We start from the raw sequence: 27,887 nt of genomic DNA on the forward strand, positions 1-27,887 counted from the left end.
TCACGTAAATAGCATATAATTGGGACTTAGTTTTTATTGTTGTTTTTCTTATCTAATCTGACAGTCTCCGCTTTTAATTGGAATGTTTAGGTCTTTTTACATAGTTATTAATATAGTTTGCTTTAAAATGTCAACTTTAAGTGCCCTTAATTTTCTATTTCCCATCTCTTTTTGTTTCTCTGTTCTTACTTTTGTGCATACTTCTGTGTTTATTGAACATTTTTTATTATTCATATTAAGTTCTTCTATTGGATTTTTAAATTGAGGCAGGTTAAAACATGTCCACATATTCTTTGACATTTTTTTCTTTCAATAAATACAATTTATGGCTCTTCCCAAGATTCTGGGTCAAACTCATGACTCTTTAATCAACAGAATGCAGTGGTTTTGCGCTATATAAATTTCTAAGCTGAACTTCCAATCAACTGCCATCAAATGGAGGGCGCCATCTTGGCCCGCCTCTCAGTGTTCTTTCCACGTATTTCATTGGTTCCTGGTTTCTATCACGTGTTACCTCCCTTCAGCCAGAAAAACTTCTGGTAGCAACGTGAATTAGATTGTCAAGAGACAAATTGTCGGGGCGCCTGGGTGGCTCAGTCGTTAAGCGTCTGCCTTCGGCTCAGGTCATTATCCCAGGGTCCTGGGATCGAGCCCCGCATCAGGCTCCCTGCTCAGCGGGAAGCCTGCTTCTCCCTCTCCCACTCCCCCTGCTTGTGTTCCCTCTCTCGCTGTGTCTCTCTCTGTCAAATAAATAAAATCTTTAAAAAAAAAAAAAAAGAGACAAATTGTCTCAGGTTTGTTTATGTGAATGTGTCTTATTTCATTCTCAGTTTGGAAGGATAATCTTGCTGAATATAGAATTCAATGATGATGGTTTTATTTTTCTTTCACTCTGGTTGTAGTTCTCCATTGTTGCTTTTGAGAAGGCAGCCATCCTCTCAAAGCTCGCAATGACATCGCCTCACAAAAGCAGCTCCGCTTCTAACAAGAGGTTAGTTGCCTTTTAAATCATTGTTTACATGTTGGTAATATGTCCTTATTTCTCTGGCAATGTTGGTGGAAATGCATTTGTTAATTTCATCAATATTATTTATATTTCATGTATATGTCGAATATATTGTATGCTAAAACTTTTCAAAAATTTATAGCTGTTTTTCAATCAAAAGTATTTAATTTATATAATGTGATTAATTTATATAAATGCAGTTGTCTGACAGTAACAACACATAAAGCAAAAGCGGGGAAGCTAGCATTAAAGTAACAAAAACAAAAAACCGAAATTTTCTTTATTTCTGATTAAAATATGTTTGAATAAATTGTATGCTAATTAAAATAATTTAAACATATTTCTGAGCAGAATCTCAAAATATTAAACTTTTTTCCTTATAATTGTTGATCTGCTTCTAATGTTGACCTGGATGAGAAATTTTATGAATAGGCATATTTTTACTAAAGAAAATGAAGTCACACTTGCGTTACCTATAGCAAAAATTCTTACACTTACAATAATTATATAACATTCAGCTTGCACAAAACATTTTATATTCATAATTTATATAAAATAATTCAAATAAGAATCAATGCACTAACACAATTTATAAAACATAAATGAAAATATTCATATATACATGTGCTTAATATGTAATAATTTTGGTATTTCAAATAATTAAATGATTGCCTATTTAACAAATAGTATTTGTAGAAAACATCAAAGGATAAATACAAGAAAGCATAAAATACCAGTGAGTATATTAAATATGCTTAATATTTAATGTAAATTAAATAATAATTTTTATATTTTTACCCTAGTATCAGATTATGAAGGAATTTAAAATGTTATTGTGTTTTGGAAAGAAATTTGACACTGTTCCACAAATTTTATTTTATTTTTTTTTTTTTTAGATGAAGTCTTTTTTTTTTTTTTTAAAGATTTTATTTATTTATTTGACAGAGAGAGACATAGCGAGAGAGGGAACACAAGCAGGGGGAGAAGGGGGGGAGAAGGAGGGGAGAAGCAGGCTTCCCCGCGGAGCAGGGAGCCCGATGTGGGGCTCGATCCCAGGACCCTGGGATCACGACCTGAGCCGAAGGCAGACGCTTAATGACTGAGCCACCCAGGCGCCCCTGTTCCACAAATTTTATATTTGCCTGCCCTTTTCATAGTAATTCCGCTTCTAGAACTGTATCTGACACAGCTGCTTGAACATGTACTGGGAGGGGGGCTCTTTAAGATAGGAACTCTGGTGTCCCAGCTCCCTGTTTGCCCCAGCTGTGGCTCACCCTTCCCGGCGCCCCTCCCTCTTTAAGAATTAACTTCAGAAAGGCAGTAGGAGTGGGGAGGCTCCCAGACCCAGGGGGTGGGGGTAATCTGTCCCAAAGAGAAGTCCTAGTCAGCTGAGCCACCAACTGAGTTCCCGCTCAGGTCCACATTGGACCAGGAGGGCTTTAAGTTATTTCTGATTATACTGTGTTCCTTTTACTCAATTACAAAAAGAAAATGCTCCATGTAGGGCCCAGGCTCTTAGCAGCAGTGCAGCACTCTCCCCTTCTTCGATTAAACCTGGAACCACTTTTTTTTTTTTTAAGTACATGAAAAGCAAACCAGTTGTGAAATAAAGTGTGTCCATATGGTGAATATTATACCACTTTTACAATCACTCTGTTAAATCTATATGTACTCACAGAAAATATCTTCAAGACACAATGTCAATAAAAAAGATAAATTGAAGACTCAAATAAGCGTACAGATGTATAAATACATTATTTATGTAACTATGTATGTGTGCTTGCATTTGCTAATACACACTTTTGATTGCTAATCATGGTTTCTTTCCACAAAGGGAAATACATTTGCATTTTTTTGCAAATTTTAGGATAAGTACATGTGGTATTTGTAACTAATGTAAAAGTCAAAGAAATAGTCACATGAAGACATAATATTAAAGGTTATTTTGAAATATCTACAATCTTGCTTTTTGTCTCTACAGAATTGCCTTTTTGGGTAATTTTATGTTAATAGATTCATACAATATGTGGTGTAATTTGTCTTGCTTCCTTCATTTGGCATAGGGTTTTAGAGGTTCATCCATGTTCTAGCATGTATCAGAAATCAGTTCCTTCTCATTGCTGACTTAGAATTCCATTGTGTGATTAATAACCACTTATTGCTTATGAGTTGATAGAGATTACAGTTCCTCCCAGATTTTGGTTATTATAAATAAAGTGGCTATGAGCATTTTTGTAGAAGTGTTTGTATAGACATAAGCTTTCATTTCTCTTGGGTAAATACCTAGAAGTAGAGGGGTCGGATCATATGGTGGAGTATGTTGAACTTTTTAAGAAATTGCCTAAATGTTTTCCATGTTATTGTACCATTTTTTTTTTTTAAAGATTTTATTTATTTATTTGAGAGAGAGAATGAGAGAGAGAGAGAGAGCATGAGAGGGGGAGGGTCAGAGGGAGAAGCAGACTCCCTGCCGAGCAGGGAGCCCGATGCGGGACTCGATCCTGGGACTCCAGGATCATGACCTGAGCCGAAGGCAGTCGCTTAACCAACTGAGCCACCCAGGTGCCCCATGTTATTGTACCATTTTGCAATCCCAACATCATTTTATGAAGTTCCAGTTATTCCACATCCACATCAACTTTTGGTTTTGTGACACTTTTAAAATTTACCCCTTAGAAGGGCGCCTGGGTGGCTCAGTCGTTAAGCATCTGCCTTCGGCTCAGGTCATGATCGCAGGGTCCTGGGATCGAGCCCTGCATCAGGCTCCCTGCTCAGCGGGAAGCCTGCTTCTCCCTCTCCCACTCCCCCTGCTTGTGTTCCCTCTCTCGCTGTCTCTCTCTGTCAAATAAATAAAATCTTTAAAAAATAAACTAAAATAAATAAAATAAAATTTACCCCTTAGAGAGGGTGGGAATTGGTATCCAATTATGGATTTTATTATTGTTTCCCTGGGAGACTAAAGGTGTTGGGAATTTGTTCATGTGCTTATTGAATAGTCTCTAGTGAAGTATTTACCAAAGATAAATTGTATGTATATTTAAAACTTGTTTTCTCATTATTGATTGGGATAATTCTTTATGTATTCTGGATATAAGTCCCTTTTTTAGATATATCTATTGTAATGTTTTCTCCAGATCTGTGCCTTGTTTTCCTTTTTTCACTTTTAGAATGAGAAGTTTATATATTTGATGAAATACATTTTATCTTTTTTAAAAAAGATTTATTTATTTATTTGAGAGAGAGAGAGAGAGAGAGCACGTGAGTGGGGGGAGGGGCAGAGGGAAAGAATCTCAAGCAGACTCACAGCTGAGCATGGAGCCTGATGTGGGGCTCGATCTCATGACCCATGAGATCATGACCTGATCCAAAACCAAGAGTCAGATGCTTAACCAACTGAGCCATCTAGGCACCCCACATTTTATCTTTTTTTAAATCTTGTCTTAACAGATCTTTTTCTATAGCAAGAATTGAAAGATTTTTTCCTATATGCTTCATAGTTTGTACTTTTATATTGAAGTCTAAGATCTATTTCAAGTTCATTTGTGTGGTGTGAAATTCATGTCCAAATGCATTTTTCCGTATGGTTATTCAGTTGTTACAATACTTATTGAAATAACTCTTCTTCCTTTCATTAGATTAGTTTGGCACCCTTGTCGAAAATTAATTGGCCAAATTTCTAGACTTTCTGTTCTGTTCCATTGTCTCCTTATGCCAATACTATACCCTCTTGAATATTGGAGCTTCATAAGAAGTTCTGAAATCAGGTAGTAAAGATCCTTCAACTTGTTTTAAAATTTTGGGCTATTAAAGATCTTACACTTACATATTAATCTTAGAATAGTTTTGTAAATTTTTGCACAAAAAGCTTGCTGACATTTTTATTGAGGGTGAGTCTGTGGATAAATTTGGAAAGGACTGCTATCTTAACACTATAGAGTTTTCTAATCCAAGAAAATTGTGTATCACAACATTTCTTTAAATTTCTTCTTTTTTTTCCCAGCAATATTTGTAGTTTTCATTTGGAAGTTTTGCATATGTTTGCTAATGTTTCCTTGGGAATATTATGTTTCTGGGTACTATTGTACATGATAAAGTTTCAGTTTCATTTTTAATGATTAATTGCTGGCATATAGATGTGCAGTTGATTTTTTGTGCATTGATCTTGTATCCTGCAAACTTGATAAATTCACTTATTTTGTCTGCTTTTTTGTATATTCTTTCAGATTTTCTATATATATGATAATGCTGTCTCTGAAAAAAAGAGACAATTATAAGTCATCTTTTCCAATCTATATATTTTCTTTTCTTGCCTTATAAACTCACTAGCACCATCATTTCAATTTTGACTAGAAATGATAAGAATCAGTACCCTTGCCTTGTTCCCAAACCTGTGGGAAGTCATTCAGTCTTTTTCTTCAAAGTATTAGGCCAACTGTAGATTTTTCATTGATTCACTTAAGATGAGGAAATTCCTTTCTATTGCTGGTTTGTCAAATTTCATCACCTTGCACACTTACAATTGATGAGTTTAGGTGTATGTCAGTTGTCCCTCAACAGCAGATTTAAAATGGGGAAATCACCTTAAATATTTGCTGGAACTATTGTTCAGGTGGTTAAATCCCACAGAATATTGATCATTTTCTCATATTTATTTAATGTGTTTTTCATCTATGTCTACTCTTGTATGAGCACATATGTAAAACAGGAAAATACAAGTCTCAATTCTAGGTTATTGTTACAATTAAATGATATGTGTAGGAAAGTATTTTATAAACTATGAGGATTTATAGAACATCAAATTATTCTTCCTATTCAGAAAATTTATGTATATGTATCTGATATTTCTGAGTGTATTTAAGGTCTTGATTTCATTGTTATTCTCTGTATTTATGCAAGATGGTAGCAATTTGGAAATAAGCAAAACTTCTTTTAGTTGTCAAAGAAGTGAGTTGCACATTGTTATGGAAACATTATCAGTAGAAATAAACAGGGCTTGGAATAGGAACAGATCAAGAAAAAAAATGCCTCTGTGTAGTATCCAACAGTGATATCTAAACGCAGAAAGAAAGCATTATTTCTTTCAGAAGCTTCAACAATGATTTATTTTATCCTCTCTGAATTTTACCTGTCTCTAATAGTTAGCAATTATTTCCTGGGCATTCATCCTAGATTGTTGCTAAGAAATGACTATAAGCTTGTACCTTCTCAGTTTACTATTTGCTACACAGAATTTCTTGCATAAGTCTTTGCCAAAATATTGCTTGTTTATTCTAAAAATTAATAAAGTACACCTATCTTATTTCATATAATTTTTTCTCTATAATGCAGTCTTTAGGGAGGCAAAATTAAATTTGTTGGGTCATTGACTCTTACAGAATTTGGTTAATTTGTAATTACTTTTTTTAGTACACACACACACACACTCACACACACTCATAGAGGCAACTGTACAGGATCTACATAAAAGAAAAGCAGACCATATCATCACTATGACATATGGTTCATCTGATTTGATTCAGCTCATTTCCCTGGAAGAGATGCCTGCAGGGAACTGTATCTTTTCTATTTGTTTTGAATGCATTAAAAGACCAATTATAAACACTGGCACAGCATTTTATAATCTTATTTGTACTTTTATATTTTATTTTACAAACTTATTTTAGTTTATTTTTCTATGGATCAAGTAAACCATCCAGACTTGTTGGGTTAGTGGTAATGATACTGACCTGCAGTCACAGTAAAAGAGTCCAAACCTTGGAATGAGGCTTAATGAGTCCTTAAGCAAATAATTGCATTTCTACAAACCTCAACTGACTTTATTGGCAATATGAAGATAATAATTATTTCCTCCTAAACCTGAGAAACTGTACAAATACATGCAATCCTCTAAAACAAGGTTTGTTGTTATAATTCAGCCAACAAATTATGATCAAGGTCTTCCTTTTTTTAAAGATTTATTTATTTTAGAGAGAGAGCGTGTGCATGCACACATGAACACATGAGTGGGGAGAGGGACAAAGGGAGAAGGAGAGAGAGAGAACCTCCAGCAGACTCCCTGCTGAGTGGGAAGCCCAATGTGGGGCTTGATCTCACCACCCTGAGATCATGACCTGAGCCGAAATCAAAAGTTGGATGCTTAACCAACTGAGCCACCCAGGTACCCCTCAAGGTCTCTTTCTTAGAACAGGGAAACATCTTTTCACTTTTTCTCCTCTCTTTTAATGTTTCTAACAATATTTTTTCTATGCTGATACCAAGTTTTACATGGTTCTAACTATTTCAATGATAGGAAAATATTTCACTTCTCTCTGTATTTATTTAGGTTTCTTTTTTAAGTAGAACTTAAAAGGTTGTCCTTCTGTAGATGTTATCATGTTTTCTGTGCATCACAGATCAAGTCACTCTATTTGTCTTTCTTTTTGTAATTTGCACAGTGAAATTCTCTGAGATCCAAAGTGAATTTAGAATTATGGAGGTACAAAATTTATTTTGGCATATTCAGATTTTTATTGTTTCTCTTTTGATCTGTTGCTCAAATATCTAAAATATGATAAACAATCAGACATATTTATATTTTTATTGTATTTATCTCTTTAAGTCACTCAAAATATATACTTTGGTATCTTGTGTTAACAGTGGATAGAATTTTTTGTCCAATTGTCAACTATTTGTCCTAACACTTTAATAAATAATATTTTTTAACCCACTAAACTGGGGGTTTATCTCTATATCTTAAAATTTTATATATAAGAGAGTTTATTTCTGGGCTAACTCATTTAATCTATTTATGTACCATTACCATACTTTTATTTGTGTTAGATAATAATTTTAGTATCTCTTAGCCAAAGTTTCTTGCAGTCCCAATTTCCAAAATTCTATTATGGTTGCTTTGCTCTTTATTCCTCCCCATTCATTTGAGTTCATTTTGGTTATTGAGAAGGTAATCTTATTGGGACCAAATTGTACACTTTTTAGAAAAGGTATTTGTAGAACAAATTGAGCCAGTAGAGATAGAAAAGGAGACTGAATTACCACTTTTTGGAAAAATATTCTCTTCCTTATTTATGTACTGGGCCTTCTTCCATTGGAAAAGAAAAGGGTACAACTTAAACAATAGAGGTTTTTTTCATGACTGAAACATTGCACTTGCCAGGTCATATAATAATCTAAGTATAATACTACCATTACTTAGATCATTGTAATTGTTTCCCTTTAAATGTTTGTTTAAGAGTAAGGACAAAGAATTAAACTATGGTATTGTTTCGGTGATTAAATTGTAGCTCATAATGGTTTAACCATTCTGAGACTAGTGCATAAAGATTTCTGGATATGTCAGAGCTACATTGTTATATTCGGCAAAGAAACATGGACACTTGTTAAAATGAAGAGAAATCAGCAAGTGATATTTCCCTTTGAGTGTTCACATAAGTATTACTTTTTCCTTGTTAGCAAGACAATTAATTATTCAGTCAATACTCAGAGAGTAAGGCACTATCAAAAAGAAAAAAAGAAAAATGATAAATCAGAGAGAAGGTTCTGTTTATAGAACACTTTATTCTAAATTGTAAGATATCTACATAAATATTTTTAATGCATACTAGAATGTGGTGAATGCCAAAATGAAAGTTACTGGGGATGATGGAACATTAGAGGAGGGAGAAATTACTGTCATACACAGCAATCTGGTGTTGACTTCATGGACAACTTGGCATGTGAGCTACACCTTGACCGATGGTATAGATTTGGGGTTGATGAGGTGGCATCACTGGAAGAGTTGAGACAAAGCAACTGAGGGGCAGAGACTTATTAGTGTATTCAGGAGAAAGTAGGTAATTTATTTTGGCTAGAATATAAGAGTGTGTGAGAAAAAACAGTGGGAGATAATTTTGGAAAGACAATTAGAGGCCAGATGGCAAAATATCTTGAATAGTAGCTATTAGATTTTGGATTTTATTTTGTTGGTAATTTGGGGCCTGTGAAGTGTTTTTTTTTAAAGGCATTGGTGTGAATGGTGCTATGCTTTAGAAAGGTTACAAAACTGATTATCTTCCTAGATAAGCCTTTAGACGGCCTTCATATGGTACTAGTGAGATTCTAAGATTCTAAAATCTTAAATTACCAGGTTCAGAAAGGTTTAGATATTATCTTAGCAATGGTCACAAAGTTCATCTACTAAGCCATTTCTCCTTTTGTACTATTGTGTTTGATGTCAAATTAATATTTTTTCTTGTCTTTCCCTTTATTTAAAGAAAGATGTTAATATCCTTCGAAAGAAGTTAAGTGAAGTATATAATCACTGCCTTTGAAATTATTAGAATAACAAATGTGATATGAAATATTAAAGGTTTCTAGTGCATTACAATAATTACAAAAGATCATGTCATTTGAACATAAATTTGCATTGTATCTGTTTCATATATTACATTTTTTCTCAATATAGTTATAAATCAGTGCACCTTCAAGGTATCTCTGCTATACCCAGATTAAGAAATTGGAATATCACTACAGTTTAATTTAGTGTTTCATGTGACATTATTAGTCTTATTTATTTTTTAAATAAAACCCATACTCACCAAAAAACCTTCATTTTATTTATCATGTGCATTATTTATTGAATTATGGATATATGCAGTTGGTATTCATTTTGATAAACATTTGGTATTCATTTTGATAAACACTAAAAATGTAAATGAAGTCAACTCAGTAACTAACTTGAGTGCTCATGCATTAAAAGAAATGACTAAAGAAGTAGCAAAATCTAGTTGTAACTGCTGGTAGTCCATTAGTGGAAACCAAATCAATTCTTAGTGACACATAATCTCATTATACTGCAATAGCTAATGGATAATTTTTATTAAAAGTCAAGTGTCGATAACATTGTTACTATGCATTTTGTTTAGGAACTGACATTGATGCCCTATAAAAGACTATAGCATAGGAATTTAGAAAATTGACAGGGATCAGGCTTAGGAAGTGAGGAGACTTTCAAATTTAATGTTTATTAGTTTTGCATATGTGAAGTTGCAGTTGTTGTCATATATTTGATCACTTCTGTCTTTTCAGTTGAGATGCTAACATATGGAAATATGTGGGAGTTATACAGGACCTACTAATGGACTGGATACAATAGAAAAAGAAAAGATTGCCCCCTAGATTTTGGTTTGCCTAACAGAATGGCTTCATGGTTGCTGTCTTGTTCAGTTAGGGCGCCATAACAAAGTACCATAGATTAGGTGGCTCTCACAGTTCTGGAGCCTGGAGGTCTGAGATCAGAGTGCAAGTATGAATAGGTTGTGATGAGGGCCCTCATCCAGGTTGTAGACTGTTATCTTCTTGTATCCTCCCATGGCAGAAAGAGGGCTAGAAAGCTCTCTGGGTTCCCTTTTATTAGGGCACTAATCCCATTTGTGGGGGCTCCATCCTCATGATCCAATTACTCCCAAAGACCTACCTCCTAATATTATCGTATTTGGGGTAGGATTTAAACATCTGAATTTTAGGAGGACACAGGCATTCAACCCATAACAGCTACCCCTCACAGAGAGTAGTGAGTATAAGAAAAACAGAGCCAAGAGATAAAAATCTCAATAGCCTTTTACATATGATTTTGAAATACCTTTTATCTGGTTGGGTAGAGATGGCAAGAATGCCATTATATGTTGAGATATGGACTTCAGCAGTGAGATCTGTAACAGGGAGATGTTTTTTGGGAGCTATTAGGATATACTACTTGCTGACTCCAGACAAGTAACATAATCTCTCTAAACTGTTTTTTTTAGCTGGAAGATTGGATTAGTTAATAGGACCTACCTCTTGGTGTCAGAGTAAAGGATTAAATAAGGTAACGTATGTAGATACTTAGACCTATCCCTGGAAATAGTAAGTGCAAAATAAATGTTTATTGCTATTGTGTGCAATGAAAAAAAATAAAATAAATAAATTGCCAATTGAAAGCATAAAAGTAAACTGGACTGCTCAAAAATACTGAAAAGAGGAGAAATTGGTGTCCTGGGATTGAGGCTTGGGGTATTTAATCATTGACTGCCTTAGTAAAGGAGATTGATCTTGAAAACAAGTCCAAGGAAAGGTAGCCAAAAAGTGTAAAGCCATTCAGAAGAGGGACTGCCACAAAACTTGGGGAACAAAATAATTAAAAGTGCTACTGAGGGGCCCCTGGGTGGCTCAGTCGGTTAAGTGTCTGACTCTTGGTTTTGGCTCAGGTCATGATCTCAGGGTCATGAGAATGAGTACCACGTGGGACTCTGTGCTCAGTGTAGAGTCTGCTTGAGATTCTCTCTCTCCCTTTCCCCCACCCCTCCCTTCCTTGCTCTCACGTGCACATGCTTGTGCACTCTCTCTCTCTCAAATAAATAAAATCTTAAAAAAATAAAAAGTGCTACTGAGATTAGGATTATGAATAATTATGATAATAATTTTTAACACTTGTTGAATAATTACTGTTTGCTTAGTACTAAGTACTTTATCTGGATTGATTCATTAGTCTTCAGTAACATCATAAGGTGAGTACTATTATCTTTGTTCACAAATGAGAAAAACAGGTTTAGAGAAAGTAAGAAACATATACAAATTAACACAGGTGTTAACATTGGTGTATATGGGATTGGAACCCAGGCAACATAAGTCCAGAGATTGTACAGTTAGCCTGTATGATCCATTTCATCCAAATGGTCTGAAAAAAATCCCCTTTGAATTTTTTCCTATATGTGAAGGATAAACAGGAGTTTGTCAATGGAGAAAGGATTGAAGGCTGTCAAAGATGTGCTTTATTCTGCGCACATGTGATGTTCTGTTGAACGATAGAGTGAAGTAATACTGACTTCTCTTGAGCCTCCAAACTTGAGGAGTCATGTAAGGATCCTTGAGTGACAAGAGAATGATATCACACATGGTATTTTGGTTAGTTCTGACATTGTCTTGAAGAATTACATTCCAGTTTTCCTTTAAGGAATTATGCATCCTGAGATCTCAGTTTAGGAGGTTTAAGTAAAGATAACCCCATCCCTATTTCTGCTAGGGTTGCATAAACTACGTGTATCAAAAAGAGTGTCATGCTCAACTGCCCAAAGGATTAATTGATAATGGCTTTCTTGATATGCAAAACTCTGTTTTGGGGGTGCCTGGCTACCTCAGTTGGTAGAACATGTAACTCTTAATTTCAGGGTTGTCAATTCAAGCCCCACACTGGGGGTAGAACCTACTAAAAACAAACACAAAACAAAACAAAACAACTCTGTTTTTAAAAATTTGGAATTCTAACTCTATTAAGATAATATTTTGCTGCCTTGATTCTTCTAGAAGGTTAATTCCTTGCTACTGCCCTAATCTGTGGAGATAACAATGTTATTCTTCTAGAATGGTATGTCATGTTGAGGCATGAGCATGGTCTTAAAGATACCACAGCAGATGTAGTTGTGGATTCAAGGTGACTGTTCAAAGAGTTTAAGTGAGGACCACTCCACACACAATTAGTAATTCCCATGTTATTTGAATTACATAAAATGTGTTCACATTTTAGCATCATTTATTCCTTGGAGCACTCCAGATCTCTAACACCACCCTCAAGATAGATGATTTCTTAAAAGAATTCACAGAGGGGTGCCTGGGTGGCTTAGTCATTAAGCGTCTGCCTTCGGCTCAGGTCATGATCCCAGGGTCCTGGGATCGAGCCCCCTTCGGGCTCCCTGCTCGGCGGGAAGCCTGCTTCTCCCTCTCCCACTCCCCCTGCTTGTGTTCCTGCTCTCGCTATCTCTTTCTCTATCAAATAAATAAAATCTTTTAAAAAAATTAAATAAATCAATAAATTAAAGAATTCACGGAAACCAGGAAAGCTATTAAACTTACAATTATATTTTATTACAGCAAAAAGATACATATGACAATCAGGAAAGGGAAAGGCCATATAGGGAGGCATCCAGGAGACACGAGGCACAGTTTCCAGTTACTCTCTTCCTAGAGTTACACATACAGTGCTTCGTTTTTCCAGCACTAACATGCTGCAGCACATGCAAAATGTTGACAACCTTGGTCACGTAAGCATGGAGCATGTCCACCGTAGCTCTTTAGTCCTAGCTCCTCAGTCTCCAGCCCTCACGGAGGACTCACTGAGACAGGATGACTCAATGCCTCAAAGTGCCAGACATATAAAAACAGATCTTTACCATAAATCACATCGCTAACATCAGCTATCTGGTATGGCCCAAAGCATCAGATATACAAACACACGCTTATCAGGCAGGATATTCTAAGGGCTCAGAGGTTACATATCAGGAGCTGGACAAGGACGAGCCCTGAACAAGTTAGGCAAGTAGAGGCTTCGAGCAATCCAGGCGTCAGAGTTAACCTTTGAGGTTACTTTTTATGTATAGTATTATAATATGATGTATCATATTATGTATGTTACTTATATGTATAGTATTTTGTCCTATGTAATGTCTTAGTGATTTTTTGTTATATATGAAAATGATTTCTAACTTTCTGTTTTCATTTTCCATTTTATAAAATACTTTTAATTCTAATTCTTTTACTTCTAATTCTCATGACTTTGAGTTGTCCAGCATTGCCTACAAATATATGCAATCATAACTACTTATACATTTACAAAATAGTTATCTTTGAGTACTTTCTGATACTGCTGGGCCTTCTTGTTTTTGTCTAAATGAATTTGAACTTCTGGGAAAATTTTTAGATGACTGAGGTGATAATTTTCTCATTGCTAAATTAAATGAGAAAATAGACAAGCCTTCAGCATGTGCAATAAGTTTGACATGAGAGAAAACAAAGTAAGCATTTTTTATGAATTATAGAGTTATTGTGACCAGAGTTATTGTGACATATATATATATATATATATATATATATATATATATATATGATTGAAAAATGTGACAGGTCCTTATGCAGTTGTATTTCAAAAATGCAGAAAACACAAAACAGTAATATTTTTCTAGGAAAAAAGATAGAAACTGTTTTATAATTGAAAAGAAACATGAATGTGACCATGATAGGCACTGAAATAAACAAGCAAACAAAACATTAACAAAGACATGGTGACAGAAGTTAAGAGCAAATAATTGATTAATTGGACATCTGTTTTTTGTCTTTTCACTGTCCAGTTCCCATTTTTCTGGTGCATCTTTAGGAAACAACCCCAAATTTCAGTCCAAGTTCAAATAGAGCTGACGCTTCCTTACACCTCAGGGGAGAAGATTGAGTCCATTAATCAATCCTCCATCCCCCTGGCCAAAGTACTTGGTCTAGGGGTGAGTCCATAATCCTTGTTAGGTCAATGTGAGGTCTTTTCCTGCCATTGATGGAAACACAAGTTTGTTTTTCCTGCTGTATTTGGTAAATTTGGACAGGAGAGTGGTGGCTATCAAACTAACTGCACAATAAATCCCGGGGGGATTTGTTAAAGCCTGTTACCCAGGTCACAACCTACATCAACTAAATAAAAATTGCTGGTTTATGAAATCTGTACTTCACTTGAGTTTACAGACTCCTCAGGGAATTCTGATTGGCATTCAGTGTTGAAAACCCATGATCCAGAGAATAGTGAGTCTCAAACTTTCGGATGTACCTGAATCAAGAGTGGGCTCGATAAAATCTAGATTGTTTAGCCCAACCACACCATTTCTTTCTCGTGAGGTATGGGTAGGTGGGATGGGGAATTTGTATCTCTATTAATTGCCCAGGTGATGCTGATTCTGGACCAGACTTTGAAAATCACAGCACTAGCTGTGAAGGTTTGCATATGACAGTGAAAAGGATGCTTTGCTTTTGAAGAGAGGAAAACATTAAAAGTTAAAAAAAAAAAAAGACTGGGGTGCCCGGGGGGCTTAGTTGGGTAAGTGTCAGGGTCTTGATTTCTGCTCAAGTCATGATCTCAGGTTCCTGGGATCGAGCTCCGCATCAGGCTCTGTGCTCAGTGGGGAGTCTGCTTGAGGATTTCTCTCTCTCTGCCTCTGCCCCCACTGACATACTCTCTCTCTCATATAAATAAATAAATCTTTAGAATAAAAAAAAGAAATTTAAAGTAACTGTAATGTTATAGGTAGACCTCAGTGGTTGGCCTTATGAGAGCTTGCATTTAGAAGATTCCAGTTTATGTCATTGATGCTGTTTAGTGATCACGTTTTGAGGTCTGGCAATTGGTCAGCATGACTAGTGGTGATATCTACTATGTGATGTGCTTATACTAAAGCTGCACTACATCTTAAGATTTTCATCTCATTTCACCTTCACCACCCAGGGAAGGTAGTCCAAATACGTCTAGTCTAGCAATAAAGAAACTAAAGATCAGAATTAAGTATTTTGCCTGAGGCCACAGAACAAATAAGTAGCAGAACTGAGATTGGAAACTAGAAAAACCTACTCCAAAACCTGTGCTAATAAACAGGATGAGGAGGTGGAGGAGGTTTCATAGCAGATGGAGGTGACTGCCCCATGTCCTTCAGCATGCGGAAACCTCTGGTGTAAGGTCAGTCTGAGGACACAGCAGTATGTAGCCTCCACTAAAATGTAGCTTCAGGTCTGTTTCCACACGTCTTGAAGAGGATTTAAAAATGTACTAAGTGTGCCAATAATTAAAGTGTTCTGAGTGAAGGTACTGTGGGTCAGACATATCCCCGAATATCTGCATTATTTTGGATATTAAAGGCTCCTGTTAAGGGAGAGGGTGGCCCAAGACTTCAAAGACAAAAACACTAAATGCCAAATAACCTATTCCAAAATGAGGTGGTGTATGATCTTGCAAAGGACCTTACCAGAACTGGTTCTGCAGCCATCAGCGAGAGAGTTGTACAAGAGACTTGAGGTAGAAAAGAGAAAAAAATTTTTCATTCATCTACTATTTATCTACATTTTTAAATTGTGCTTACATATGATGTTACATTAGTTTCAGGTGTACAACACAGTGATTCCACAAGTCTATATGTTATGCTGTGCTCACAAGTGTAGCTACCGTCTGTCACCACACAATTCTAATACAATACCATTGACTGTATTCTGTATACTGTGCCTTTTATTCCAGTGACTTATTCAGTCCATAACTGGAAGCCTGTATCTCCCACTTCCCTTCACCTATTTTGCCCATGCACAACCTTGCAACCATCAGTTCTCTGTATTTTTGGGTCTATTTCTGCTTTCGGTTTGTTTATTCATTCGTTTTGTTTTTTAGATTCCACATGTAAGTGAAATCATATGGTATTTGTCTTTCTCTGACTTACTTCACTTAGCATAATACCCTCTAGGTACAAACATGTTGTTGCAAATGGCAAGCTTTCATTCTTTTTATGGCTGAGTAACATGCCATTGTATATATGTACCACATCTTCTTTATCCATTCATCTATCAATGTACACTTGGGCTGCTTCCGTATCTTGGCTATTGTAAATAATGCTGCAGTAAACATAGGTGTTCATATATCTTTTTGAATTCGTGTTTTTGTTTTCTTTGGAATTACTGGATCTTATGATATTTCTATTTTTAATTTTTTGAGGAACCTACATACTGATTTCCACAGTGGCTGCACCAATTTGTATTCCCACCAACAATGCACAAGAGTTCCTTTTTTCTCCACATCCTCACCAACACTTGCTATTTTTTTCTTTTTCATTCTAGCCATTCTGATAGGTCTCTGAGCTGATATATCACTGTGGTTTTGATTTGTAGTTCCCTCATGATTAGTGATGCTCAGCATCTTTTCATGTGTCTGTTAGCTATCTGGATGTCTTCTTTGGAGAAATGTCTATTCATGTCTTCTGCCCATTTTTTAACTGTATTAATTGTGTCTGGGGGGTGAGTTTTATAAGTTCTTTATAGATTTTAGATACTAATCTTTTATCAGATATGTGATTTGCAAATATCTTCTCCCATTCCGTGGGCTGCCTTTTAGTTTTGTTGATTGTTTCCTTCCCTGTGCAGAAGCTTTTTATCTTGATGAAGTCCCAATAGTTCATTTTTGCTTTTGTTTCCCTTGCCTTTGGAGATGTGACTAGCAAGAAGTTGCTGCAGCCGAGGTCAAAGAGGTTGCTGCCTGTGTTCTCATCTAGGATCTTGATGGTTTCCTATCTCACATTTAGGTCTTTGATCCATTTTGAATTTATTTTTGTGTATGGTGTAAGAAAGTGGTCCAGTTTCATTCTTCTGCATGTTGCTGTCTAGTTTTCCTGACACCATCTGTTGAAGAGACTGTCTTTTTTCCATTGGATATTCTTTCTTGCTTTGTCGAAGATTAGTTGACCGTATAGTTGTGGGTCCATTTCTGGGTTCCTTACTCTGTTCCATTGATCTATGTGTCTCTTTTTGTGCCAGTACCATACTGTCTTGATGACTAGAGCTTTGTAATATAGCTTGAAATCCAGAATGGTGATGCTTCCAATTTTGTTTTGCTTCTTCAGGATTGCTTTGGCTATTCAGGATCTTTTGTGTTCCATACAAATTTTAGGATTGTTTGTTCTAGCTCTGTGAAAAATGCTCTTGGTATTTTGATAAGGATTGCATTAAATGTGTAGATTGCTTTGGGTAGCATAGACATTTTAACAGCGTTTGTTCTTCCAATCCATGAGCACAGAATGCTTTTCCATTTTTTTGTGTCCTCTTCAATTTCGGTCATAAGTGTTGTATAGTTTTCAGAGTACAGAACTTTACCTCTTTAGGTTTATGCCTAGGTATCTTACTGTTTTTTGTGCAATTGCAAATGGGATCGATTCCTTGATTTCTTTGTCTGCTGCTTCCTTATCGATGTATAGAAATGCAACAGATATCTGCACATTGATTTTTATCCTTCAACTTTGCTGAATTCATGTATTAGTTCTAGCATTTTTTTTTTTTTTTTTTTGGTGGAGTCTTTTGGGTTTTCTATATAGAGTATCATGTCATCTGCAAATAGTGAAAGTTTGACTTCTTCCTTGCCAATTTGGATGCCTTTTATTTCTTTTTGTTGTCTAATTGCTGAGGCTAAGACTTCCAGTACTCTGTTAAATGGTAATGGTGATAGTGGACATCCTTGTATTGTTCCTGACCGTAGGGGAAAGGCTCTCAGTTTTTCCCCACTGAAGATGGTATTAGCAGCAGGTCTTTTATATATGGCCTTTATTATGTAGCCCTCATATCTTTTTCAAGAAGAATTGCTCTATAAATAGGTGTAGATTTGGTATATCCTGACAGCAGGTGAATTCAAGTTCTTCCTACATTGCCATCCTGGACCAGAACTCCTTCACAAAATATTTTTTATTTTTTATTTTTTTAAGATTGTATTTATTTATTTGAGAGAGAATGAGAGAGTGAGAGCATGAGAGGGAGAGAGAGAGCATGAAAGGGGTGAGGGTCATAGGAGAAGCAGACTGTCTGCTGAGCAGGGAGCACGATGTGGGACTCGATCCTGGGACTCCAGGATCATGACATGAGCCGAAGGCAGTTGCTTAACCAACTGAGCCACCCAGGCGCCCACAAAATATTTTTTTTAAAGAGTGGTAACGGGAGGTATTTTCTCCAAATTCATGAGACAGGGAAAGATGGTTTTCTTATTCGCTCAAACCCAGTGCAAAGGGCTTTAGAACATTTGCCCCCATCAAGGTCAGCCCAGCAATAAATTCACTGCACACTCAATGAATGATCTTCAAAACTCTGAGAGAAAAGAAGCTCTCTAAGAAAGTCTAAAATCCAGGGCGCCTGGGTGGCTCAGTCGTTAAGTGTCTGCCTTCGGCTCAGGTCATGATCCCAGGGTCCTGGGATCGAGCCCTGCATCGGGCTCCCTGCTCGTCGGGAAGCCTGCTTCTCCCTCTCCCACTCCCCCTGCTTGTGTTCTCTCTCTGGCTGTCTCTCTCTGTCAAATAAATAAATAAAATCTTTAAAAAAAAAAAAAAGAAAGTCTAAAATCCAAAAATAGCTGTTTAGATGACTGGTCCAAAGGAGCACTGGAGATGATCGATTATTGACACATTCTCTGAGAATGTTGAGGAGCTCACAACACCTGAGAGAGCTGCAGGAACTCACACCTGTGGTGGTTTTCTCCTGTACGTTGTGGGCTGCTGCAATGATGGGGTGAAGTGACATTATTGTCTACTCTGGAGGCTCAGAAACTTCAGTGGTCAAAAGAGGATCCTCCTTAGTGGTCACAGCAGTCCAGTAAGTGCTTCTTCCTGTGACATTAGGTGGATATGAGATAGCAGCATTCCCTAAAGTTATCTAGAAGGCTTGTTGAAACTCACATTGCTGGGCCCATTCCCAATGCCCAAGGTTCTGATCCAGTACATGTGGAGAAGGGTATGAGGGATTTACATTTTTAATGAGTGCCTAGGTGATGTTGATGTGGCTGCACTGGGCCACCCCTGCTTTACATCTAGGGCTAGTGACGGCAGGAAGATTGTCCAAGAACTAAAACAACATAAGTAAATCAGGAAGCTGGCCATACAAAAAGAACACAGGCTGAGTGTGCCGAGTGAAAGGAATGCACAGAATAGCAGACATCATGGCCATTCTTTTCCTCTAATTTAAATAGAATAAAATCATTCCATTTCAAGAGAAAATAACCAGAGGGAAAGGCATTTTAAGGGGTGACATGTAAATATTCTCTAAGCTCAACTAAATGTGTCATGTAGTTCATAAATTACTCATCTAGCCCACCATAAGTAGTTTGTTGCAACTACGCGGTCACGGTGGGCATGCCGTAGTTGTGTTTTTTGAAAAACATGTTGATGATGCATTAATTTTGCAGCAAGCGTGCAGTGGGTTTCAGAGGTTTGGAGAGGAGAAGTGACTCAGGCTATCTGGAATCATTCCCATCCAATCAGAGAATTAGTTACTCAACACCAGTATTTATTAGCGAAATATATGCAAAGTTGCAAGAAATCTCTTGCTATCTGTTGCTTTCCTTTCTTCCAGAAGGCAGATTCCTTGCTCCTGGCCTGATCTGTGGACACTACTCTGCTTCCAGTGGAGTCCCGGAGTCACTCGGCACCTCATTCTCCCAGCAGTGACGTGTAGTCATCGTGTGCATGTTCTTGTGCAGCATGTCGCATGCCCGGTTCCGCCGTAGCTGCTTCAACCAAAGAGTTCAGACAGAGTGCCTGATCTCCTTGGTTTCTGGGATTCATAATCTTTTATTTTTACGTGTTTGGAATCCTAATTCCATTAATGCAGTTGAAATATCTCGACATCTTGACTATATTTGGAGAAAGTGCTTAAGGAGTTAATTTCAGTGAAGTGAGATCATTTTGGTGGGGGCTTAATATGATAGGAATTTTGTCCTCAAAAGGAATGTTGGAGGTGTACCAGGTTGGCCCACTGGCTAGCACACGGGGCTCTTGATCTGTGGTCATGATTTAGGGTCCTACATTGGGCATATAGTAATTAAAAAATAAGTAAATAAATAAATATTATTTTAAAAAGAAGTGGAAGAGTACCAGAGATCTCTTTGCATGTATACACAAAGGAAAGGTCATGTGTGAACACATGGGAAAGGCAGCATTCTTCAAGCCAGTGAGAGAGGCTTGTCTAATAACTCACCCTGCTGGTTCTTTGATTTGGGACTTATAGCCTGCTGAATTGTAAGAAAATAAATTTCTGTTTATGCCATGTTGCCTATAGTATTTTTTTATGACAGACCGTACAAAATCGTACTTGATATCAACTAAGTCAGAAATTAAAGGTCACCCGTGATAGTTCACCTGAACGTATATAAACTGTTAATGAAGTTTTTAAGTGCTAGTGAATTAATCCTTATAAAGTCTCTGTGAATTTTGCTCCGTCATGCTGATATTTCTATAGTAAAGACTACCTTGCCTGTCCTCTGCATTGTTAAAACATATTCATACTTACTTTCATACACTGATCTTATCCCCTACTTTCAAAGCAAAGTTAGCCTAACACATTTCTCACACTGTATTTTGAATAATCATTTTTAAAATGAAAATCTGATTGCATCAATACTCTGCTTCCAAGTCTTTATCAATTTCCACTCAGTTTATTATTACATTATCTGCCTTTTCTTAACTCTCTAACTATATCTGCACCATCTCCCTGTGGGACTCAGCTATATTAAATGAAACAAATACAGAATTTAAATGAACAATTGGTAATGTTATAAAAGGTGATGCTAAGATATGCAGAATACAATCCAGAAAGAACAAGTATGGAATTTCAGAGTTAAATAGTTTGAATAAAAGCAGGCTTAGGATGCTCCTAACCCAGTATGTGAAAAGAAAAGTGTCAGATTTTTTTGCTGTAACCTTAAGGCAGGATGTGTTTCTTAGTCATATCCACATCACTGGCTTCCAAGACAGTGTCTGTCTCAATAAATGCTCTTAAAAAAGATTAAGGAGCTGTCATTTCCACTAGGGAAACACCTAGAAAATTCAGGAGGATAGCCAAGAGAGGGGTGGAAAGCCTGCCTCCCTTTCTCACAGAAGAGTGAAGGCTTTTTCTCTCTACACTTATGACTTCAGCAAAGCCAATCTTCATTAATATATATTCTTCCAGTTCCTATATTCCCATATTAATGTTTTGATGTTTCTCTCACTTAAATCTTCCTTTAATTAAAATTATGGTTCTCTCTCCTCAACTAATAAACCCTGGGTGAGTGGGACTAAGAATCTCTTCCCTAGAGTTCAGCACTTCATAATGATTATCCTATGTTTACTGAATAAAAAGCAGAGAAAGCAAAAATTTTTTTTTACAATTGTACTACGTTGCAGGCAAAGATTTCTGTTCACTGACAACCACCATGGACATGACACAGTTTTTGAGGAATGAGTGAACATATGATATTTACAGTGTCTAAAATAGACAAGTAATTAGTACTGAATTATACAAGAAACAACTACAAGTTAAGAAAAACACATAATCACTAATAGATAAGCAATCAATTTTTAGAATTGGAAATCCAAAAAGTGAAAATAGCACTGGTAGAGCTGTTTAGAATACAGAGCTAATCAGAAACATGCTAATTAAAATAACAAATTAATAGTCATTTGTAATAAGAATGTCTTGGCAACATTTAAAAAGCTGGATAATGCTAAGTGTTGCTGAGGGCTTGGAGGTACCATGTCCTACTGGTGCAGCCATTCCGGAGAGTAATCAGGTGCTACATTGTCAAATTAAATAAATGTGACCTATATTCGAGCCATTCTACTATGTATATTTTCCAGGAAAATACTTAGGCCCATGAACAGCTTTAAAGGATGATATACATTGCTTCATTATTTGTACAGCTTTGGAAGCTACTGGTATTGCCTCACTGGGAGAGTATATAGTAAAGAACTTTTGGGAGCGCCTGGATGGCTCAGTCGTTAAGCGTCTGCCTTCAGCTCAGGTTATGATCCCAGGGTCCTGGGCTTGAGCCCCGTATCGTGCTCCCTGCTCAACGGACAGCCTGATTCTCCCTCTCCCCTGCTGTGCTCTCTCGCGTTGTCTCCTCTCAAATAATAAATAAATAAAATCTTAAAAAAAAAAAAAACTTTTGGAAATAATTGATCATTATGCAGTAGTTAGAAACAACTGATTAGAAATGCATGTAGCAATGCAAATGAATCCTAAAAATGAGGCTCAGTGAAAAATTCCATTTACATAAATTAAAAATACATGCTCATAAAATAATAATACATATTTTCCAATAATATGTTTAAGCAGAAAGTTAAGCATCAAATACATTAGAATTGATGAGGAAAGGAAGGATGGGATCCAGGCTTAGACATGTAAGGGAAATTTAATGTTTCCTGAATATGATCTTCAACTGGGTGTGTTTAATGTAGAATATCGAAATTTTGAAATCTTCTGTCCGTATATATCCAAAGTGAATCAGGATTTTCATGGAAATTATGTTTGTGTATATGTAGGCACACATATCAGTATCTTTGTGATTACTGCTACCCTGGGGATAATTTTCTGTGTTTTCAACCTGTCTCTTAGACACTAGGTTTTATAGAGGTCTATCACCTAAAATTTAAAAAATCATCTGTGTGAATGGTGCTAGTGCTTTAAGTATTCAGTTTGTCAGTCCAGATTTTGCCTCTGAACTTTGCAAGGTACTGAGGGTGACATGGTCACATGGTAGCGTGAAGGGTTTTGGCTTTGCTCAGAACCTTTTCCTACCACTGCTCCCATGATCTACAAAAGCTCTTATTGTTGAATATATATTAGAGGTCTGGCCTAATGCACTGTAATGGCCACTGTTGAACTCTGAATCCTTGTCACAGCTCAAGAAAACATATGTAGTGGAACACAGGTGGAATGGCTGGAAAAATAAATATCATCTCAGGACCAGAAAACCCATCTATCATGAAATTCTTCCCACTGAGTTCAAACTGAGTATGCAGCAAGGCCAGAAAAAATCTAAAAGAATTTATTCTCCATTTTAGAGGCCTAGCAGATGATTGCTGTGCAATTAAAGAAAAATATATTTGGCCATTGCTATTTATGTTACCCTAGTCAGTGGTTCTCAGCAGGCACCATTTTGCTCCCCAAGAGACATTTGCCAATGTTTAAAGACATTTTTGTCTCAACTAGCTGGCTTTTAGCAGGTAGAACCCGGGATGATGGTAAACATCCTGTAACATACAGAACAGTCTCCACAAGAAAGAATGATCTGGCCCAATATGTCAGTAGTGGTAGGGTTGAAAACCCATGCCCTGGGCTAAAAGGTTAAGTAAATCAAATATGTTCTTAGTGCCCACACAGCCTGAAAAGCAACCTTCACCTCCTTTGACCTTGCCTGGACTGCTCTTCTAAAGATATCTGTGTGGTTTCCTCCCACTCTTCTTTCAGGTTCTAAGTCAAATGCAGCCTTCTCAATGAGACTCTCTTTGACCAACTTATTAATATTGGGATTCTTATTTCACTCCTTGAAAATCCCTATCTGTCTGCCTTGCCTTATTTTACTCCATATACTTACCAACTCATGGAAGATGCTTTATTTATTTTATTTCTAAATAGCTCTATTAAAATTTAAGCAACCTTTATTATTACTGGATCTCCAATGGTGGGACGAGTACCTGACACAGAATAGTTGCTCAATAATTTCTTATTGAACAAATGAATGAACTCAGTCCCAAGACTCTTACTTCAAATCAGATGTGCCATCTTTTTTTTAGGTTTAGGCATTTTCACTCAGTCTTGAAATAATACTGATGATGGCATGAGCTTACCCTACTTTCTTATATCCTCTTCTCTATAACAAAGACTAAGGGAAATGGGAAGCTTATCCAGCTTCCTTGTGAAGATTCAGAAAAAAAAGTCTTTGTTCACATTCAAGTGTCATATTCTGTTAAATTTCTTTCATTTATTAACATCTAAAAGAGCACCTAAACTGAAGATTAAAAAAAAAAAAAACAAAAACAGATTATAGTTTTCAGTGGTGGTTTTTTTGCAAGAGAAAGTCAAGATCTGGCAAACAGGTCTGCACTTACCTACCGTGGTGATTTTCCTATCCCTGCCAGTCCATACATACCACTCTCTTGTCCACACTCATGGGAAGATGTGGACAAGAAAACTCCCCTGATGGGTATAAGGGTGTTATGTACTCAGAGCCCTCTCCACTTACAACTGTTACCATTCTTGTCCATAAAGAAATGGTATATGCTTGGAACCAATAACCACTATATGCTAATTACCCTTTACTGTTTTTCTAAATAAAATTACTTTTGAAAATCACTGTTACCCTGTTTTTCCCCTACCGTTATATTTTGGGTACACTGAGGTGGTTAAATTGATCATTTTCCACATAGGCTACATCTCAGTGGTAAACCACATTCATAGAATGCTCTAATTATGAGAGTCTAATCAGCAACAGCTCTCTTAAGAACTTTACATTTCATTGGATTTCTAGACTTTTCTTAGAAATAGAGGGGCAGTTTTGGTTGCCTCTTACAACATCTACATTGGTCATGGTTCCCTCAGAAAATAGAATGCTAACTCAAAAAGGTCTGATTGAATTTGGTGGAGGTTTTATGTAAGAGGCAAGGACAGGATTAAGGGGACCAATAAGGAATGCTGGGACAGCCGGAAAGGTGCTGTGGGAATCCTTTCACCTCCCCTAATACTGGGAGGCAGGAGGAGGAAAAGCTGTTAGTGGAACCCTTCATAAGGCCATGAAGGAGCAGGTGCTTAGGAGGAGCTATAGGGCTTTAAAGGAACAAAAGTAGCTAATACCAAAATGTCATTAGTACTATCAAAACTGTCCATAAGTCACTGTATAACAGTATCACGAGCCCTCTCCCTTTCTATAAGGAAGAGGACAAAATGAGCTCAAGGTGCTGCCCATTGAGAGAAATTCCCTTTACCTGGTCTGTCAAGGCTCTCGGTCTGTAAGGCTGTGATGCAGTAAACTTGCGCTGTCAGCTGGTCCCCACAGACGTGGGCAAAATCATCCACAAGTCAGGTCCATATTTTTCCTGATTCTTTGAACTTGTCTCAGGGAACTCCCCTGGAAGCCATAGGTGTGGGTTAGAGGGAGGAGGAGCTAGTAGAAGTAGGTACCGTAAGAGTATGAGCCACATGCGTGTACAATTTACTTGTGCTATTAAAGCTGCTTTGCACCAGTATCCTACATTTCATTTCATCTAAAGAAATGGAATATTGATATATAAATTCAAATGTATGAGTATATGTGTCAGCTAGCACATAATCGACAATGGGAAGCTGAGGTTGCATGCTCACTTGATTTCCCGTACCCACACATTCACTCTCTTATCAGCGTCTAGAGCAAACTAGGGCCTCATTTTCAAATGGTGTTGGAAGAGGTCAATGAGAGGACGTGACCTCTGGTTGACCCGGGAGCTAAACCCAGGCAGTCGGAGGCTCCCCATCAACACCTGTGCACCAAACGTACGTCCTGCGCATGTTCGCAATGCCTGAGCTGTTGGCCAGGAGGCAGCCCGGAGAGAGCGCCCGCCTGCTCCGTATATTGTGACCGAGCCCAGCGACCGCCTCTGTAAACTTTAAGATGCTGGTGGTGGAGGTCCCTGGCTGGCTCATTCGGTAGAGCATGTGATTCTGGATCACTCAGGATCATGAAGTGAAGAGCCACGCTGAGCGGGGAGCTTACTTAAAAAAATAAAATAAAATTCTGGCGATGGGTGTGGAGATCTCGTCTTTCGGCCCCCAAAACAAGCCTCATGGGTAAGTTCCCTTGTTTCTTAAACCCGCCCCGCATCCATCCTGAGTGGCCACCTCTGTCTTGGCCCTCTCCTTGCCCTCTGCCTATGAGCGCCCAATTTGTGAACCCACAAAAGGGAAAAGTTTTTGGTAGAATATAGCATTGCCTTCCTCCAGAACTCTAGGGCTCTCTGCTCTGATTCGTGTTTGTGCTTTGTCTCTATGCCAAAGACACTTTAAGTATCATGTGCTCAGGCATTTTGAATCACAGTCTGAGCTTGCTATAGAATTCTCTCTCATTTGAGGCCTTCTCAAAAGTGGCTAGCTCCTGAGTTACCGAAATTGATCAGAAAAGCACTCCTAAGCACGGTCTGTTTTGCTTCACAGTTGCAAGAACTCGTTGTGGTAAGTTTGAGTTGTAGGAACTTGTTTCTCATTTTAAAGGGAGTATCCCAATGTTCCTTAGACTATTGGATACCTAGTAACTTCCATGATGTGGCAAGTGAACTTTCCAAGGATTATATGCCTGTATTTTGCCATCTAGGGTGCTGGCTACTTCTTTGTGACAAGATTCAGTTAGCATAATCAATGTAATAGACCAGAGCGTTGATCTGTGGGATCTGAATAAAACCAAAGTCCCCTTTAAGCTTTTGAGGTTGGCATTAATCTCTGACATCCTCTGGTGATGTGGTAGTGTTTTGGCTTACTATTTTGGAAGAAGGGCTCAGCTCCACAGTCTTGAAATTGGCCCTTCTCTTTTTTAATAGCTCCCACCCCATGGATTCAGGAGCCAGTGTGGAATTTATGTTAGATACTTCATAAGTCTTGGCCAGTATATACTCAGTAACTAAGAACAGTCTGAACCCACTGTTAAATGAACTTAGCTCAAGACCCATTCTACATCTGATTTCCCTAAGCCTCCATTTGGATTGGCAGATCAAGGTAGCATTCCAACTCCCCGGGGAGTAGAGACAACTCATAGCTAGCATCTAATAATTCCCAAAAGTTTATGGCACTTTATTTTCCCTAGTGCCCATACATCCTAGTAAATGGCTATCATTCCCTCTAGGAAAAGGCTTGAGGAATCACTGTGATCACTTCTGGCTGCATTGCAAGGATATCCTTCAATGTGACTTAGCCTCCCCATCAGTCAAGGCTCTCTGGGTTTCTGAACTGACTTGAGTGTAGGAAATGGGTAAGTATACCCACTTTGGCGACTGAGTCAGATTTTTGCTCACTCTAGCAAAAATTTGAAATATTAGAAAGCTGAAAACAATATTCCATTTCACCATTCTACCAAAATTTAGGCTCTAGCAAGTGTTTTATATTTATTTGGGTCACCCGAGGATGCCCTTACTTTCTCTCTTCCTGAATTTACTAATTTTTAGATATCTTATGAGCCTGAGAGCCTGTATTCTTTACTTTTATTGCTCAATTCATTGATTTCAATGGGAAGGACGAGGGACACACTGTGATCATTTTATTGATAATTATTCATGTATTTATTTGACAAATGTTTATTGGACATTACTACATATCAGAAACTGTTCTAGGTACTGGAGATACACCAGTGAGTCTATCAGGAAAAAATATCCCTGCCCTCATAAGCAACTTGCATACTAGCAGGTGAAGACCAGTAATAACCAACATGACATACGTAAAATATTATATTGCATGTTAGATAGTAATACAAATCGTAAAATACAATACAAAAGGGGGATAGAGATGGTGAGAATGGGGAGAGTTTGTAATAGCATGATTGCAGTTTTAA

At 37.2% G+C, this 27,887-nt stretch overlaps 1 long non-coding RNA gene across 2 annotated transcripts in view; it reads left to right on the forward strand.

Annotated features, from left to right (window-relative positions):
- The window catches only part of LOC144380550 (uncharacterized), a 135,212-nt gene extending 114,859 nt beyond the window's left edge, over nucleotides 1–20,353 (forward strand). The window contains exons 2-3 of one of the 2 annotated variants that reach the window (XR_013444715.1): nucleotides 903–991; nucleotides 19,910–20,353. This is a non-coding gene — a long non-coding RNA (uncharacterized LOC144380550). Of the gene's footprint in view, nucleotides 1–902; nucleotides 992–10,785; nucleotides 10,819–19,909 lie in introns of those variants that run through there. The other variant, XR_013444716.1, reaches the window with a different exon arrangement.
- Nucleotides 20,354–27,887: the final 7,534 nt, after the last annotated feature.

This window comes from Halichoerus grypus, chromosome X (assembly GCF_964656455.1).
Source record: "Halichoerus grypus chromosome X, mHalGry1.hap1.1, whole genome shotgun sequence".
NCBI lineage: Eukaryota > Metazoa > Chordata > Mammalia > Carnivora > Phocidae > Halichoerus > Halichoerus grypus.